General features: G+C 41.8%; 1 protein-coding gene across 2 annotated transcripts in view; it reads right to left on the minus strand.

Annotated features, from left to right (window-relative positions):
* The window catches only part of PTPRG (protein tyrosine phosphatase receptor type G), a 721138-nt gene that overhangs the window by 576153 nt on the left and 131063 nt on the right, over positions 1 to 13922 (minus strand). The window lies entirely within an intron of this gene.

Genomic DNA, 13922 nt, shown 5'->3' on the forward strand with positions numbered 1-13922 from the left:
GTTCATTTTTTGTATCACAAACCTCTCTGGTATGAAACAGTACTTCTCATCCCTTTCTGCCTGTCTGGGGGAAAGAGGCTTGCACTGCTCTATCTGATGCAATAAAGAAAAGAATCTGACATTCTGGATTCTATTACAAGTGGTTAGCTACTTAACATAAAATTTCAAGATCAATGTAACTAAGTTCAAAAGGATAGTATACACTTGAATGAAATGATTTTTAAAAAACAGATACTCTACAAGACTGCCACTTCACTTCGCAATACTTACTATGGCATTAAATATAGTCATTTCAAAGAGGTGATTTTACCAGAAAAAAAAACACTTTGTACTTTTGAAAAAACAAACAGCATTCTCTATTTTATATAGAGCTTATTTATTTCTGGTGAATAAACTGAAGCTATAATTAAATAAAAGTTTTGTGATGGTGGTTTTCTAAAACCCTCTCTGACATCCTACTGATTATACTGCAGGTTCCATCAGAGAAGTCAAACTCAAGCAGGTTTTATGACTTTAGAAAGCTCAATTCCAAAATTGAAAGATGCAGTCAATATTTCTTTTTACTTCAATATCTATTTGTATACACAAAGTTGAATGAAATCAATTCCAGGCAGACTTCTCAGCAATGAATTTAAATCCTTTTATGGCCCCTTATATTGTGAATCAAACTTCCAGGGAAAAAGTGAGACTGCAGGACCAAATACATTTTTTATGAACAAACATATTAAATGGAAGTTTCATGCCTTTTTATCTTCACTAAGAAATATCACACATGTTATAAGGAAGCAAATTACTATTCTGAGGATAAAGACAGCAAGACATACAGCTTAACCTAACTTTCATTTTAACTTTCACATTCTCAAACCAATGGTTAACTTGAAAATAAAAGAAGTTCTTAGTGGAGCTTCCATGACATCACAGATGTTACATGCAGCCCTGAAAGTAATATGCAACCTCAGGCTGAGTGCTCTAGACCCTACTTGTCAGACAGGGGACAGAAACCGCCAGAAAGAGACCCTATCCCTCTCTCCCTTTCCTTTCTACATCCAGAGTGGCTCTGCCACAGCCCAGTGAGATGATGGGCCTACAGTTGGAAAACACAAGGGTTGTGGGACTGGCCAGTCCCCTTCACTTAATCCTACTGCCTATTGCTTTCTCTCCTCACTGGAACACACCAACACAGCTTCCACCCTGAACACCCTGGTGCTGGTGGCAGCCGAGGCAGGAGCAGAAGGGAGCAAGCGAACTGGCCACTCTTCCCTCTTTTTCCTCAGAAACCAGGCAATAAACCAGTTTATTTATTGACCACCTCCTCTGTGCAGAGCACTGCACTAAGTGCTTGGGAAAGCACAATACAATAGAGCAGGGGTAGACATGATCCCTGCTCACAAGAAGCTTACAGACCAGAGGGAATGGGTACTTGAGGACAGTGAGGTGGCAACTGAGGAGTTGGGCTGGCTGGATTAGGCCATGCCATGCAGCATAGCCTTCATTCCTAAAGTTGTTGCTTCTGGCCATCTCCCCCAGCGATGCTCAACTCCCCACAGGTCACCAAAGGTCATGGGATAGGGTTGCTGTACCCAATCCAATGCCAAAAACCTTCACAACCCTTGCCTGAATGCAGTCTTGGGGGCCAACAAGACAATTATGGACCCCTTCCTTACTCCCTCCTTTGTTGTCCTGCCCTCCCACTGCCACTGGAGAACAGAGGGTGCTGCAGTGCAAAAACTCCTCACTATTGGCTTCAAAGCTCTCCATCACCTTGCCCCCTCCTGCCTCACCTCCTTTCTCTCCTTCTACAGCCCAACCCGCACACTCTGCTCCTCTGCTGCTAACCTCCTCACTGTGCCTCATTCTCAGCTGTCCTGCCGTTGACCCCTGGAATGCCATCCCTTCTCACATCTGCCAAACTAGCACACTTCCCCGCTTCCCAGACTGAGCTCCCCTTTTCCTCTGCTCCTCCTCCTTCCCATCGCCCCTACTCCCTCCCCACCCCACAGCACTTGTGTATATATGTACATATTTATTATTCTATTTTATTAATGACGTGTTTATATCTATAATTCCATTTATTTATATTGATGCTATTGGTGTCTGTCTCCTCACTTCTAGACCATGAGCCCATTGTTGGGTAGGGATTGTCTCTGTTGCTGAATTGTACTTTCCAAGTGCTTAGTACGGTGTTCTGCACATAGTAAGCGCTCAATAAATATGACTGAATGAATGAAGTGTGCCTGGGATTTTCTGGCCACTGCCTTGCATCAATATTTCCCTCCCAAGTCCATCAAGTCTGGTGCAGCTGCAGCAAAGCTAGAACAGGTGCCCCAACGCTAATTTTTCTTACCAGAACCCTATTCCAGTGCATTCCATATTATTTCTAAAGCTGGCTACAACTAATGATAATGCTCTTTTTGGCCAAAAAAAAATGTAACCACTTACCATTCTTATTTCTAAAAGTGTTATAAGTATCTATAAGGCAAGGGTTTTGGTTCAATACCTACGGGATAGATAATCAGACAATGACCACTTGGGTCTCAAGTTATATAGGCAGGTCAGTATTAGTAGTATATTCTGTGATTTTTAAAAGATGCTGACAACAGGAATAAGGCACTTAAAAATACAATCTGTGTATATTTCAAGCTGTCAGAATGTTTTTATGCCACTGTGACTTGTTCCAGGAAGCAACACTTCGTACAGTTGTTTGTAAATCACCAGTATATTTGTGTTATTTTTAAGCAGCATTAATTAAAAATTAATTAAACATTAAACAAAAACCCCTCATTATTGGCTTTAAAGCTCTCCATCATCTTGCCCCCTCCTACTTCACCTCCCTTCTGTCCTTCTACAACCCAGCCCACACACTCCATTCCTCTGATGCTAGCTTTCTCACTGTGCCTCAATCTCACCTGTATCGCCACTGACCCCTGGCCCACGTCCTACCTCTGGCTTGGAATGCCTGCCCTCCTCAAACCTGCCAGACAATCACTCTTCCCCCATTCAAAGCCCAACTGAAAGCACACCTCCTCCAAGAAGGCTTCCCAGACTAAGCCCCGCTTTTTCTCACCTCCCCATCCCTTACGTGTCACTACGACTAGCTCCCTTTGCTCTTCCCCCCTTCTCCCCACCCCACAGCACTTATGTATATATGTATGTATCCATAATTCTATTTATTTATATTGATGCCTGTTTACTTGTATTGATGTCTGTCGTCCCTGTCCCCCGCAGCCCCGTCTAGATTGTGAGCCCATTGTGGGGACTGTTTCTCTATTGCACTTTCCTAGCACTTAGTTCAGTGCTCAATAAATACGACTGAATGAATGAATGGACTGTAAGCTCATTGTAGGAAGGGAATGTGTCTGCTATATTGTTGTTTGTACTCTCATAAGTGCTTAGTACAGTGCCCTGCACACAGTAAGCGCTCAGTGAATACAATCGATTGATTGAAATTTAATGTACATTCATTCATACAATTCAATCATATTTATTGAGCACTTACTGTGTGCTAAGCACTGTACTAAGCACATGAGAGTACAATACAACAAAGGTTAACAACAAACAACAAACGTTAAATCACCTAGCACACGGTTTAATCAAATGCAGCTACGGTGACTAGAAAAAATATGCAGCTATGGAAAGACAGGGCAATGGAGACTGAAAGAAACAAACACAAAAGACGGACAGATATACAGTACATTTTGAAATATCAGGAAACCAATATTTTGTAATTAGTCTAATTTTAAAAACGTGCAGCTCTGAAAATGGCATTTGGCCTCATATGAAGCCATGGCAAAATTCTCCTTTAAAAACACTGATCCTGCAGGAGGAAAGAGTAAGTAAGCACCACAAATGTTTATGAGTAGATTACAGTCTAAACCTCACTTTAAGGATTATAGTCTAAACCTCAATTTAACGATATATTCTCCCAGCAATATTAAAAAGAGTTAGAAAGTCATGGTATAGCCTCTAAAGTATTATCAGTAAGAAGAGTTTCAGTTTATTGTTAAATGGGTTTTATATTAAAAGCCATCAAGCGCAAACTGTAAAAAACTATTTTGGTAAATTAAATGCCTGAACTAGGGATTTTTTTAAAAAGATCATGCTCTGTTTGGAAAGTAAACTCCAACTCATCAGCCTACAATGAAAGGCTTAACATCCAATTACTGTTGAGGAACTATGAAGGAAATCATTCATTTGTAATGGACCAATTTTCATATTTTAACAGAAGCCTGTAAATTTACGGGAAAGGTTGTGCAATAATCATGAAAAAGCTGAAAGCGCAGTAGAGAAAACACATTTATCTAGAATTTGAGAGAAAACTTAATTTTAAAGAGTAGCACCGTGTCATCACCCACAAATTCATTGTCCTTAAATGGAATATTTTCTTTTAGTGCTTTTTCATGAACCATAAAATGTAACCTGTGATGTTTTTTGTTCAAGTCCTCCCATAGCTCTGCCACTTCCCTGCTGAGTCCACTCCTGAAAATTGGCTGAATTGAATTTCTCCCACGGTGCTACCTATTCCTCCTTAGAGCCTGCCAACACTTTAGGGTTAGTTGTTTGTTCATCTAGTCAATGGTTTATAAAATAAACATCTTCCACAGTTAAAACAAGCCTTTAGGGTGCCTTTCACTTGGGCACTGAAAGATCCTAGCATATCCTAGGTTGTAGTTAGTTTCTCACTACATGCATCTTTGGCCCTTTTGGATGAAAAGGAGCTATGGGAAATGAAGAGAAATAACTGTACATGACTCCATGTGGTAATTTTTCTAAAACCACGATTTTCTCAAGTAGGAAGAGTGCCTGGTATAGATGCTGGGTGGAAAACAAAGTATTACACCAAGTTCTCCTGGAATGCAGGGGTTGTGTTTTTGTAAAACTCCACAGAAAGGAAACTCGTACTACAGAATTCCCTTGTTCTGACACTATGCTCATGCGTACAAATTGTTTCTGACACCATGATCATGCATACAAATTGTTTTTTCTGACACCGCTGTCAGACTTATCCAAACAAGTTCACTTCTTTGTATGAGCATTTCCTAATTCCCTCACATTACTCTAGCTAAAACACGTCAAGGAAACATTTACTATGGCAAAACTGAATTGTTAATATTAATAATAATACTAACAGTATTTAAGCACCTATGACGCGCCAAGCACTATGTTCAGTACTGGATAGATATGAGCTAAATCAGATCGGACAACATCTCCATCACACTCGGGACTCACCATCTAAGCCCCATTTTAGTGACTATGAAACTGAGGTCTGGAGAGTTCAAGGGACTTGCCCAAGGTCAAGCAGCAAGCCAGTGTCAGAGCTTGTATCAGAATCCAGGTCTCCTGACTTCCAGTCATGTGTTTTTTCCACTACACCAGGCAGCCCAGGCATATTTGAAGGGTATTCCCAGCCAGATTCAAAATTACATCAGTGCTACCGAATTTCCTAGGTGGGAAAAATATTTTCTAGAGACACAGGATGGCCTAGTGGAAAGAGCGTGGGCTTGGGAGTCAGAGGACCTGGGTTCTAATCCCAGCTCTATCACTTAACTATCATGTGACCTTGGGCAAGTCACTTCACTTCTCTGCACCTCAGTTCCCTAATCTGCAAAATGAGGATTCAATACCAGTTCTCCCTCCAACTTAGACTGCGAGTCCTATGGGGGACCTGATTACCTTGTATTCGATCTGGCGTTTAAAAAATATCACAGTTATTATTATCATTACCTTTTAAAATGTGGTCCGTAGCCAACTCACCACTTTAGGCAATGTAAATCGAGTCCCCTTAAAGCAGTCAATAAATTCCATTGTTTTCATCATAAGTTCCGTCACTGCAACTCATGATTAGTATTAATCTGGTCACATTATTCCCCACAAGTACTAAAGTTTAGTTTATATCTGAGTTGGGCCCAATTTCTCTATAGTCCTCAGGAATATCAAGAACCTGAGGAAATTCTGCCTTAGTGTAATATACATGTGGCATCTGTAAAGCACCAACCCTACATCAAGGTAACCAAGCCGCAAAGCTTTCCCATAGATTTTAAACCAAGAACTACATACTTCTAAGTTTCTGAAACATTCTTTTTCCACTCTGCTACAAAGTCTTCAAAGCCTATACTAGGGTAAATGCTCCAAAAAGGAGATCTTAAAAATTATCTGAGGACAATGACAGTATGTAGAAAAAATCATTAATCATTGTAACACATATTAACAAAGCAGTGAGATTATCATTTCAAATAAAGCATTATTCCAGAAACAGTTAACAAGCAATGGTTAATCCTTGATTATTGATTTTAATTATATGAAAAATGTTAATAAGCTTAGAACAAAGCTACATTCATTCATTCAATCGTATTTATTGAGCGTTTACTGTGTGCAGAGCACTGTATGAAGCGCTTGAAAAGTACAATTCAGCAATAGAGACAATCCATTTAGTATGTCAAAAAAGAATGGAAATAAAAAGGATGTTCCCTTTTATTTCTATATTGGGTATGAAGATCATCAGATTCCTGACAGATGTGGCCTGGTTATACTATGAAGGTCTGAACTGCTGGTAACAGTTGCTGTATTATCAAAACGTAGCAGATGAGGCAGTTCGCCTGCAAACAGTTGGCAGCATCCAATTTAGCAGAATATACCTATGTTTGCCAAAAATACAAGGCAATCTCTCAGCTGTGGGGTGGAGGGCATAATCCAAATACCCACCACTGAGATCCAAAGGATCTACTGATAAAGAAACTGCTGGCCCAAATAAGAAGTGGGTCCCTCTAAAAGTAGCTTGTTAACTAGGGAGTTGTTCCTACATTTGCTGCTTCCAGAAAAAAAAAGGGAAAGCTAAATGAATAATTCAGCCATTATATAATAATAGTAATAATAATAATAATAATGGTATGTTAAGCGCTTACTATGTGCAAAGCACTGTTCTAAGCGCTGGGGGATACAAGGTGATCAGGTTGTCCCACATGGGGCTCACAGTCAATCCCCATTTTACAGATGAGGAAACTGAGGCACAGAGAAGTTAAGTGACTTGCCCAAAGTCACACAGCTGACAAGTGGCAGAGCCGGGATTAGAACCCATAACCTCTGACTCCCAAGCCCGTGTTCTTTCCACTGAGCCATGCTGCTTCTCTATTTTAGCAATATTGCTGCACTCCAAGACAAGGCAATTACCCAAAACATTTTTGGTTTGGGAGGGTGGGGGGGAAGGGGAGTAATGGACACAAGTGTTTTTTATAACAGTTATTGCACCCCAAATTATGAAAACCTAGTCCATCTCAATTCTACTGATGGTAATCTAGACAGGTAAATGTTTCATTCCTTGTTCCAGATTAATTTGAAGCCTCTTCAAAAAAATCTGCAAAATTTAACATGAAACTACTCAAATCACAGAGAATTTCATACTTTATGGTATACAGACCCACAGGGAAGAGGTCATACTTGTATAAAAGTATATCCTTTTATATAACTCAGAGATCTAGCCCAAGCTATCCATTATACACAGCTGTATATCCCCGCATTTGGGGGGGGAGGAATATAAAATAATTTTTTGCACAATAATTTTGAAAAGGCCAATATCAAAACAAAACGAAATACAATCTTGAGATTATGCACAGCTAAACGAAATGCTAACCAATATTCTTTTGTGAATCACACCTAAAATGCATAGCTTAAATGGTCAGTTACAAATTGTATGCCTCACTCAATAGCATTTGTTAAACAGGTTAAAGGCAGAAAATAAAATACAATTATGTGAAATTTTCCCTGTATTCCAGTATATTAGTTCAGACTTTGAATATTTTCATTTCCAATTAAAACAGATTGCTGAATATCTCTAAAGCCCAATAGGTATCATATTACAGTACAGATGTTTGGAACTATAAAGATAAAAGGTCTTTCATTTTAGCCAACTAAGGGAACTGTCTGTCCCACCATCACAACATCACTAAAATCTGCCCTTTCCTCTCCATCCAAACTGCTAACACTTTAATACAATCACTCATCCTATCCCATCTGGATTACTGCATCAGCCTCCTTGCTGACCTCCCAACCTCCTGTCTCTCCTCACTCCAGTCCATTTCATTCTGCTGCCTGGATCATTTTTCTACAAAAACGTTCAGGACATGTCACTCTGCTCCTCAAAAAATTCCAGTAGTTACCCATCCAGCTTCACATCAAACAAAAACTCCTCACCACTGGCTTTAAAGCATTCCACCACCTTGACCTCTCCTACCTCACCTCGCTACTCTCCTTCTACAACCCAGTCCGCACACTTCACTCCTCTAATGCTAACCTTCTCACTGTACCCTGATTTTGCCTGTCTCGATGCCGACCCCTAGCCCACATCCCACCTCTGGCCTGGACGCCCTCCCTCCTCAAATAACACAGACAATTACTCTCCCCCATCTTCAAAGCCTTATTGAAGGCATATCTCGTCCAAGAAGCCTTCCCAGACTAAGTCCATCCTTTTCTCTTCTTCCACTCCCTTCCACTTCACCCTGACTTGTGCCCTTGGTTCTTCCCCCCTCCCAGCTCCACAGTACTTATGTAAATATCTGTAATTTATTTATTTGTATTGATGTCTGTCTCCCACACCTCTAGACTGTAAGCTTGTTGTGGGCAGGGAATAGGTTTATTGTTGTATAGTACTCTCCCAAGCACTTAGTATGGTGCTCTGCACACAATAAGCGCTCAATAAACACGATTGAATGAATGATTAATGTCAATCGGTCAATCAGTGGTACATACTGAGTGCTTATTGTGTGCAGAGCACTATGCTAAACACTTGGGAGAGTACAACAGAGTTGGTAGCCACGATCCTATCCACAAGGAACTTACATTCATTCACTCAGTCAATTGTATTTACTGAGCGCTTACTGTGTGTACAGCACTGTACTAATCATTTGGGAGAGTACAATAACAATGAACAGAACATCGCCAAGATCCACCCCTTCCTCTCCATCCAAACTGCTACCACGTTAGTACAATCACTCATCATATCCCTACTGGATTTCTGCATCAGCATCCTTTCTGACCTCCCAACCTGCTGTCTCTCTCCAATTCAGTCTATACTTCACTCTGCTGCCTGGATTATCTTTCTACAGAAATGCTCTGGTCATGTCACCCCCCCTCCTCAAAAAATCTCCAGTGGTTGCCTATCAACCTTCTATTCAAGGATAAACTCCTCACTATTGGCTTCAAAGCTCTCCATCAACTTGCCCCCTCTTACCTCACCTCCCTTCTCTCCTTCTACATCCAAGCCCGCAAACTCCATTCCTCTGCCGCTAACCTCCTCACTGTGCATCATTCTTGCCTGTCCTGCCGTCAACCGCTGGCCCACATCCCACCTCTGCCTGGAATGCCCCCCCTCAACATCCACCAAACTAGCACACTTCCTCCCTTCAAAGCCCTACTCAAAGCTCATCTCCTCCAGGAGGCCTTCCCAGACAGATTGAGCCCCCCTTTTCCTCTGCTCCTCCTCCCGTCCCCATCACCCCTATTCCTTCCCACTGCTCTATGTTGATGAGACCCAAATCTACATCTCTGCCCCTGCTCTCTCTCCCTCCCTTCAGGCTCGCATCTCCTCCTGCCTTCAGGCCATCTCCACCTGGATGTCTGCCCGCCACCTAAAACTCAACATGTCCAAGACTGAACTCCTTGTCTTCCCTCCCAAACCCTGCCCTCTCCCTGACTTTCCCATCACTGTTGATGGCACTACCATCCTTCCCGTCTCACAAGCCCACAACCTTGGTGTCATCCTTGACTCTGCTCTCTCGTTCACCCCTCACATCCAAGCCGTCACCAAAACCTGCCGGTCTCAGCTCCACAACATTGCCAAGATCCGCCCTTTCCTCTCCATCCAAACCACTACTCTGCTCGTTCAAGCTCTCATCCTATCCCATCTGGATTACTGTATCAGCCTCCTCTCCAATCTCCCATCCTCGTGTCTCTCCCCACTTCAATCCATACTTCACGCCGCTGCCTGGATTGTCTTTGTCCAGAAACGCTCTGGGCATGTTACTCCCCTCCTCAAAAATCTCCAGTGGCTACTAATCAACCTACGCATCAGGCAGAAACTCCTCACCCTCGGCTTCAAGGCTCTCCATCACCTCGCCCTCTCCTACCTCACCTCCCTTCTCTCTTTCTACAGCCCAGCCCGCACCCTCCACTCCTCTGCCGCTAATCTACTCACCATGCCTCGTTCTCGCCTGTCCCGCCGTCAACCCCCGGCCCACATCATCCCCCTGGCCTGGAATGCCCTCCCTCCCCACATCCGCCAAGCTAGCTCTCTTCCTCCCTTCAAGGCCCTACTGAGAGCTCACCTCCTCCAGGAGGCCTTCCCAGACTGAGCCCCCTTTTTCCTCTCCTCCTCCTTCCCCTCTCCATGCCCCCAGCCTTGCCTCCTTCCCTTCCCCACAGCACCTGTATATATGTATATATGTTTGTCCGTATTTATTACTCTATTTATTTTACTTGTACATATCTATTCTATTTATTTCATTTTGTTAATATGTTTTGTTTTGTTTTCTGTCTCCCCCTTCTATACTGTGAGCCCACTGTTGGGTAGGGACCGTCTCTATATGTTGCCAACTTGTACTTCCCAAGCGCTTAGTACAGTGCTCTGCACACAGTAAGCACTTGATTGATTGCTCTACCCCTTCCCCACCCCACAGCACTTGTGTATATATGAACATATTATTATTCTAATTTTATTAATGATTTGTATTTATCTATAATTCCATTTACTTATACTGATGCTATTAATGCCTGTCTACCTGTTTTGTTTTCTGTCTGTCTTCCCCTTCTTGACTGTGAGTTCGTTGTTGGGTAGGGATTGTCTCTGTTGCCGAATTGTACTTTCCAGGCACTTAGTACAGTGCTCTGCAAACAGTAAGCACTCAATAAATATGATTGAATGAATGAATGAATATTCCCTGCATCTAGAGTGGGAATAAGACATTAAAATAAATTATGAATATGTACATAAGTGCTGTGAGGCTTAGGGTGAGATGGCTATCAAGTGCTTAAAGGGAAAAAATTCAAGTGCATAGGTGATGTGGAAGGGAGAAGGAGCAAAGGAAATGAGGGCTTAGGGAAGGCCTCTTTTGGAGAAGACCAATGAATCAATCATATTTATTGAGTGCTTACAGTGTGCAGAGCACTGTAGTAAGAGCTTGGGAAAGTGCAATAAAACCTAATAGGTAGACATGCTCCCACGGGGAGCTTTCAGTCTAGAGGCGGAGACAGACCTTAATATGGATACATAAATTACAGATATGTACATAAATGTCATGGGGCTGAGAGTGGGATTAACAAAGGATACAAGCCAAGTGCAAGGGTGATGGAGAAGAGAGAGGGAGTACGAGAAATGAGGGCTTAGTCAGGGAAAGCCTGTTGGAGATGTGATTTTGATCATGCTTTGAAGGTTGGGGAGAGAGTCTGCTGGATATGAAGGGTGAGGGAGTTCCAGGACAGAGGCAGGATATGGGTGAGGGGTAGGCGGTGAAATAGACAAGATGGAGCTACAGGGAGTAGGTTGACATTAGAGGAGCAAAGTGAGTATGCTGAGTTGTAGTAGAAAATCAGAAAGGTAAGATAGAAGGGGGAAAAGTGACTGAGTGTTTTCAAGCCAATAGTAAAGAATATCTGTTTGATACAGAGGTGGGTGGGCAACTACTGGAGCTTCTTGAGGAATGGGGAGACATGGACAATTTTTTTTTTAATAAAAATGATCCAGGCAGCAGAGTAAAGTACGGAGTGGAGTGGAGCAAGACAGGAGGCAGGGAGGTCAGTGAGGAGGCTAATGCAGCAGCCAAGGTGGGTCACTGTGGGTCAAATGCTTGGGTCACTGTGATAGCAATTTGAATGGAGAGGAAAGAGCGGTTTTTAGAGATGATGTGAAGGAAGACCCAACTGGATTTGGTGACAGAATGAAAATGCAGGATGAATTGAGAGAGATGAGTTAATAATAATGGCATTTATTAAGCACTTACCATGTGCAAAACACTGTTATAAGTGTTGGGGAGGTTACAAAGTGATCAGGTTGTCCCACAGGGGGCTCACAGTCTTAATCCCATTTTACAGATGAGGGAACCGAGGCACAGAGAAGTGAAGTGACTTGCCCAAAGTCACACAGCTGACAATTCACAGAGCCGGGATTTGAACCCATGACCTCTGACTCCAAAGCCCGTGCTCTTTCCACTGAGCCACATTGCTTCTTGAGGATAATGCCAAGGTTATGGGCTCGTGAGAGAGGTTTCAGTAACTGAAGCCTGCTATACATACTTTTCTCTCCATAGACAAGTGGCCATCATGACATACCTTTCACTCAAAAGATACTGTAAACAAGAAGGAAGAATAATTGGCTGACTGAGAAACAACACCTCTACACACAAAATCTGGTAATGAAACTTGACTGAAGGATTGCAGTTAAGAATTGTGTATGTGCTTGATTTATGTAACTAGGTTAAGGGGGTGATGATTAATTGGAGATATTTAAACTTATAGTGCTTATATTAAACCAGAAATGAATGGAAAAGCCTGTCTCCAATACCCCAACCCGTCGAGTCATTCACCCTTGGGTCCCGTCCAATTCATGTCTAGAAGAAGTTCCAGTTCATCATCTGATGGCAGTTGAAGCTTTATGTAAACCAAGTTAGGGAACTTGATCAAATTCCAACTGGACAAATGGCCAGATCATCAGACTTGGAAACATTTCTGGCAGTCTCTGCAAAGAACTCAAAGTGCAGTTAGGCCATGAACATTGAACTCTCTTCTGATCTCCAATGTGGCAACTCTAGCACAGTAAAGTGGAACAATCCAAAAACGTCTGGAAAAAAAATGTAGAAAATACTAACCTCATGTAATGGATGCTTTCTCCTTAAGAAAAATTTGTAAATGGCAAGTATGGACCAGATCTCTCCCTTTCTCCCCACCCTCAATTATTGTACCCATTCCTATTCATTTAATTACCATTTCTTCTCAAAAGTTTTCTTTGCATGGACGATCCCCCCTCAACCCCCACCCCACAATCTATGAAATCACAGGAGCAACAGATATTTGGATAATGCAAACTATGACTTGAGAAAATTCTACTAATAATATTAGTGGTATTTCTTAAGCACTTATTACATGTCAAACACTAACACTGGGATTGATACAATATATACAAGCAGATATGACACAGTCCCTGTACCACGTGGGCCTCAGTCTAAGAGGAACAAACAGATAATTTGTCCCCAGTTCACAGGTGAAGTAACTGAGGCACACAGAAGTTTAGTGACTTTCTTCTGACTCCTAGGCCTGTCCTCCTTCCACTAGGCCAACCTGCTTCTCAACACAACACAATTCTAAAAAGCAGATACTAGTTTAAATAGTTTTCCACTATCCATTATTATATATTGAAAAATAACTTATTGGGCATGCCTTATTATACCAACCCTCTCAAATACTGCACCAGTTAAAAGATTAATGACATAGTTTCCACCAAGAGGGTCTGTTTTCTGAAAAGAATGGCAAAAGGGGATAAACTTAGCCCAAAGTGTTTGTCTGGATTGAATATTGAGTGGGTTGTAGCCGAGGGACCATTTTTCTCATGAAACCAATTTAGCAGCTTTTTACGATCCACTCCCAAAAAATAAACACTTTTTAATGCTCCCATAAATCCCCAAAGTTATTCAAATTAAAACAATACTTTTGCAACTACAACTATATATGAGCTGCCACCTTTGAGGACTTAAAAAGAACAGAGAAAATAGTTTATTAAAGTTAGAAGCTTTCACATTTGAATATTTACAATTCAAATATGCTAAATACAAGAAATATTCTGACCCACTAAGTCACCTCCTCAATCACTATTCCTGCCAACTGAGATGATTCCAGTTTGAACATTTAACTAAGGAATAAAATTCCAACTGTGATGGGGCGTAATT

Source organism: Tachyglossus aculeatus, chromosome X1, assembly GCF_015852505.1.
Source record: "Tachyglossus aculeatus isolate mTacAcu1 chromosome X1, mTacAcu1.pri, whole genome shotgun sequence".
In the NCBI taxonomy this organism is placed as follows: domain Eukaryota; kingdom Metazoa; phylum Chordata; class Mammalia; order Monotremata; family Tachyglossidae; genus Tachyglossus; species Tachyglossus aculeatus.